Here is a 5,921-nt window from a genome sequence, read left to right as displayed (position 1 = left end):
TGGAGGAGATCAACTCTATGGAAAAACTGACATATCTTTTACGTATGAAAGGACACTCTTACAACAACCGCTGGTCTATAACTATGTGTTTCATCTTGTAACGTATTACTTATCTATTTTTTCAGTGCCCCAAGTTCTGTGTGTGTTGTTTGTTTTATTGTAATGAAAAACGTTAAATAAAGAGTATAAAAAAAAAATAAATAAATAAAATATTTCATTATCAAAGTACTGATGTTAAAAAAATAAGGGGATCCATCCAATTCCTTATTCTTTAAACTTAAAATATTGTTGCTATATTGAGGCTTACTTGTAATTATGTTATGTCCTAATTTTTAAATTGTAAATTAACTTTTAGAGACCTGGTGAGATAGCTCTATACATAGCCATATTCTACTGCTCTTCATACAATTTAGCTTGCACATACTTATACTTACTAGTCTTATATATTTTGAATATTTTTTTATTATTCTTATTATTACCAACCAGTATATATCACTGCTACTACATTTCACATATCTTATTATATGACCCTTGTTTAGACATGCAAAAATGCATTTATATAAGTGATTATATTTGTATTGTTATTTAAAATGTTATGATAATTGAGTTATGATAATTAAAATGTGTGGTTTACTTCAGGTTTCTGTGTACCTGTGTTATTACATTATCTGTGTTACATGACAGCAATATAAGTAAAAGATAAGATTCAATTAAACTTTTATTTTTCTTGAAAAAGTACTAAGTAAATTGACTGAAAGAGACTATTATGTCAATTGCAATTATTTGTGAACCTTTTCACTGTACTCCAAATTTTGGAATTGTTGCTATTTCTAGAATGCATGTGTCACGCAGGACGTGTACAAGCAATTAACATGGGAGCCGAAATAAAACGGTCACGCCACGCAGCTGACATGGCATGCAGACATTATTAAGAATCAAAGCACACAACAACCATTCAACCTACCGCATACAGTTGCAGGGCCTGCCGCGCCCTCTCCACACTGCAAAAAGTCGGCTTTAAAAAATAAGAAAAAAAAGTAATAAAATGAGGAATATATTACTTAAAATAAGCAAAATTATCTACAGAACAGGGAGATTTGACTTAACAAGATTTTTAAAAACAAGTGAATATATCTAGCCTTAAAAACCCAGGGATATCTTAAAACTAGTGTGTTTAGACTAAAAACAAGTAGATTTGTATTGGTTCAAGGAAAATATTTAAGAATTATTTTCTCAATATGTAGGACAATGTGGTTAAAATCAGCATATGCTAGTGCCATCATCTTCAAATAAGGTTTCATGCAAGTAAATATATCTTAAAGTCAGTACAGCCAAACTTCAAACAAGTACATTTGTTTAGATAAGCAAACCAAATTTAAGACTAGTTTTCTTGATATATAGGAAAATATACCTTATATTCAACATATGCTAGTATTATCAGCTCCAAACAAGGATTTATGTTAGGCAACATACACTGCAATCAAGTATATTTGCCTAGATAATGAGAACAATTTAAGAATTATTTATTCTAGTACGTAGAACAAAATCACTTAAATTTAGTATCCAATGCTACTGTAACATTTTTGAAATAAGATAAATTCCCTAACACTTAAGGGAGAAAAAAACATTTATCAGCTAACACACAGGGAGACAAAAGATAGAGATGTTAAATTAAAATTTACATTACAATTCAGATCCCATGGCACTTATTGCAAAGAGTAGGGGTTTCCCCAGTGTCCTGGCTAAATTCCCAACCTGGCACTCTAATCATCCCCTCACTCTAATTGACTCATTCACATCCTCACTCTCCACCTCAAGCTGGTGCGTGGTGTGGAGTGTTTTGGAACATAATGGTTGCCGCATCATCCAGGTGGGTGCTACACATTGGTGGTGGTTAGCGAGTGTTGTAATGCAACCTAGGCTTAGGAAGCAGAGGGCTGCATGGAATGAATACATATGTTTACAATTCTCCAAAGCAGGGATACGCCTCAAGGATCTTGACAGGCCTGTCCTGCTCCTTAGTCACATCGGAGTCAATGAAGGAGCGTCTTGACTGGAATTCAAGGTCTAGGAGCTGGGCAACATCCTTCTTGTTTGGCCTGGCCTTGGTTTTATACATGTCCTGCAGAGTTTTATAATGTCTTGCCTGATTCTGCAGGCTGTCCGAAGTGTCTGATGCTAGAAAAACAAACTTCATCAATTAACATTTAAACATAGCCATACCAAACATTAAGACCATAACTTCCATTTCAGACATTACAGGTTAACTGGGCCATTAACACGCAAATACACACATAACCATTTTATAAAATTAGATTATTCACCATCTCCCCTAGAGTTAGATAAGTGAACAAAAACATTTTTGTCTCCGTGCATGCATTGTTGTAGTCCGGCAGCGCCCCAGCTAGGTTATCTTATGCAAATTTAGACGAGGCGAAGTCAATACCTGCCTAGGAGATCACCTCGTCTTAATCTACATTGCCAATTTGTACTGGTTGTGAAGACAGAGGCTCACTTTTACTCATGACATACTATCTGGCTACAAAGGACTAAATTCACTATGCTAAGCTAACCTAGCAGGGGCGCTGCCAGACTATGACATTGCATGCACTGAGACAAATGCTTTTGCCCACTTATTTACCTCTAGGGGAGACAGTGAATATCCCAATTTTATAAAACGGTGGCGTGTTCCTTTAAAAAAGGACACTAATAGATAAATAATCCAGAAGAAAACAGGCTTGAAATTGCATGATAACATTGCTGAATTTACTTAGACATGGAATTGTCCTTGTTCAAAGTAATAATAGAAGCTCCATTAATACTGAAAAAATATCCACCATTTCAATTTGTGCACTTACCATACGATTGTTCAATCTCTGGAGTGCTACAGCGTGGTGGTGATCTCTCCAAGATCACAGTAGAGGTGGTGGAGTCATCAGTCTCATCAGTGGATGTCTCCTGTCCGGACTGAAAGCTAAGTCTCCGTGCCTTCTTTCGCAAAGGAGTTGCTCCCTGCTGCTTTTTAGGAGTTGAAACATTTTGGACTCTTTTTAGGAGCTGTTTCTTCAGATATTCCTGACAAGACAGACACAGAACAGATTGTGTAATAAATAACATTAAATAAAATTGTATACAGTAATGAAGGCGTACAAGCAGACACGACTGATGAATAGTGTCTTACCCACTCAGCCCCACTCTTGGCAGATCGGTCCCGAAGCATTGGGTAGTAGTCCACAAGGCGCTTTGCCATAACTGTGAGCTCCCGGTTGCATGGATATTTAAAATCATCCTCTGTTGCTCTTTTGATTGAAATCATGCTTGTGATGGTATTTCTTATTAATCTGCAACGAAGATCTTTGGACAGGCTAAAGTCTCCCTCTTTTCCAGCACGCTGTTGGTCAAAGAAGGCACTCCTTGCAAGCTCTAATTCTGTGTCTGTGTATATGACATATTGTGGGCAGACAAGTTGTACCGTTCTGCCATGGTGGGGTCTTGGGCTTGAAAAGGGGAGGGAGGATGGAGAAAAAATGGGGGATGGAGAGGGGAGAGGGTTGGAGGAAGACAAAGAGGAAGGAAATGGATGTTGGGGAAGAGGAGGTGAGTGGGTGGGGCTGAATTCACTGCTTCCTTGTCTATGCAGCTCTGATTCTTGACCCTGTATAAAAGATACACGTATTTATTGGTAATTATAAAAACAAGGAGCTGTACACTGACACCCACCAAACAAGAAATCCGAAATCTTCTGAAATCTATCATTACCTCATTTTCATCATGACTGAGTCTCCAAATGGTTTTTCCTTCTGAGGAAGTGTTCTGGACCAGGAAAAAGGTCACGCAAGTCCTCCTTTGTGAGGCTTGGCAGCATATCTTTGCTTATATTAGCAGCTGAAAAACAAATATTGCCACACATTAAATATTTGTTAATGAATTTGCTAATATGTTGTCCATTGAGAAAATATGTCATGAATATTGTGAAACTGTTTTTTAAACGCCTTGCGTGTCGCGTGAAAAGTAGGCAAACTGTCCAATCTAGCATGCACATGTTTTTGGTGCGCGTATCAAGCAGGCAGCGTGCAAACGCTCTAACCTGCTAACATGGGAGCCGGAAAAAAACTGACACGCCACGCGGCTGACACGCTCATGCCATGCACTCAGTCTGAATTAGCCATAAAGATTCTTTATTTTGACCAACTGAAAATAAGAACCTGGCAAACTGCATGTAATATGTATTATATAACTATAATAGCTACCGGAGAAATCAACAAACAAATACATCTTACTTTACTTTAAATCATTAAATATTAGTAGGGAGAGGAAAGTCTGCATCTTTACAAAGACAGGTTACCTTAATTTCAGAACAGCCACTTAACCTTGAAAACTTAAAATACAGATTTCCCAATCATACTAACGTTAGAAAATGTCACCGAAATTAGTTTCACTAGTTCACAGTAACGTTAACAGTATATTTTAAAAGTGAAAACGTCAACATTAGAGGTTGATAATAGAAAGGGCGCCAGAGAGTGCTAACGTTACCTCTAAGCTAAACAGAGATGTCAATTATCGAAGGCTAATTCAAAATAATTTGCACCATAACACTGTTTCTGGCATTAAAACACAATTAATTACGTCAACTAGTATCGTTTATGCTATTATTAGCAGTTTACAGTGGACATTTAGGGGAATACGTTCTAGCTAGCTAGCTAGTTTGTTCGTTTAAATTAGCATGTTGAAGTTAATGTGTTGACCAATGTTCCAATTCAAATAAATGTTAACATCCAGAGGACAAGTTTGGATATTAACAAACATACAATACCTTTTAGTATTTCAGCTGCTACTTTATCCATGCCCGCTTCGTCCATAGTGTAGGCTAAAACGAATTGCTGAGTCTCCTTCCAAATCCACGATGCAATCTGCTGAAGTTCCACTGGCATCCCTGACCTTCTACGCAGAGCCCTGCTTCTACGTAACGGACCTTTTTCGCGCTTTGATATGGAAGCTACCATTTCATAATGAGGGGTGACTGAAATATGTCAAATGTTATAAATATTGATAGTATGCTTAAATGATGCAGTCATGGGTCAAATATCATACAATTATTACAAAATATAACGTTAAATTGCATTACACATGTTAATTGCAGATGTTATTGTTTGCATAAAAACTCTTGATAACAGGCCTTCCCTATAATTAGGTAATATCCTGAACCCACATGAAATTCATGTTACCATCATTTTACGTTCTTTTCCCCACCGTTTTCGTGATCTTCATTTGCAACTTTACCTCATTGTTTGCTCTCAGTACATTTCAAGATGCTTTGGAGATGCGTTATCTGCTTGGTTTTTGTTACCTACTCACTAAAACTGTTAATGAGCCATTATAATCGATTGCACAGTCGCAGCCCTGATTTCAGGTCGCTCTGTGGTATCGATGGATGCAGGGAGGAATATATAGTGTACAACTCATTCTACCATCATGTAAAGAGAAGACACTCCCAACACCTTCTTGAAGGCACCAGACCAGAGAACGGCAGCCAAGCAAGTGAACAGCAACGGCAACAAGTAAGTGCTAGCCTAACTAAGTGTAAAGTGTGTTAGCGACTGTTATATTAATTTCATAAACGGCATAGGCCTGCCCACAGTGCCTACCTTTTTCACGGCTTTATATGTGGAAATCATCCTATTTCAAATTGTTAGAATATGCGTGTTTTTTTTATTGGTATAGATTATTATTAGGCTAATGTAGCTAGCAAGTTTAGTTGTCATAAGCAAAACTTATGTAAAAAATATATATATAAATAAATAATGAAGCCGTTGAAATCATAGTAATGGCCTATAATTGCAGTCTCACTTGGTAAGATTCTGTAAGGTGCATAACGTTAGGCTACAGACACACACATGGTGAAGAAGTCACACTTCAACAAA

Source organism: Etheostoma cragini, unplaced genomic scaffold (genome assembly GCF_013103735.1).
Source record: "Etheostoma cragini isolate CJK2018 unplaced genomic scaffold, CSU_Ecrag_1.0 ScbMSFa_2848, whole genome shotgun sequence".
Taxonomy (NCBI): domain Eukaryota; kingdom Metazoa; phylum Chordata; class Actinopteri; order Perciformes; family Percidae; genus Etheostoma; species Etheostoma cragini.
The sequence above is the reverse complement of the archived record's forward strand: the minus strand, read 5'-3'. Positions refer to the sequence as shown.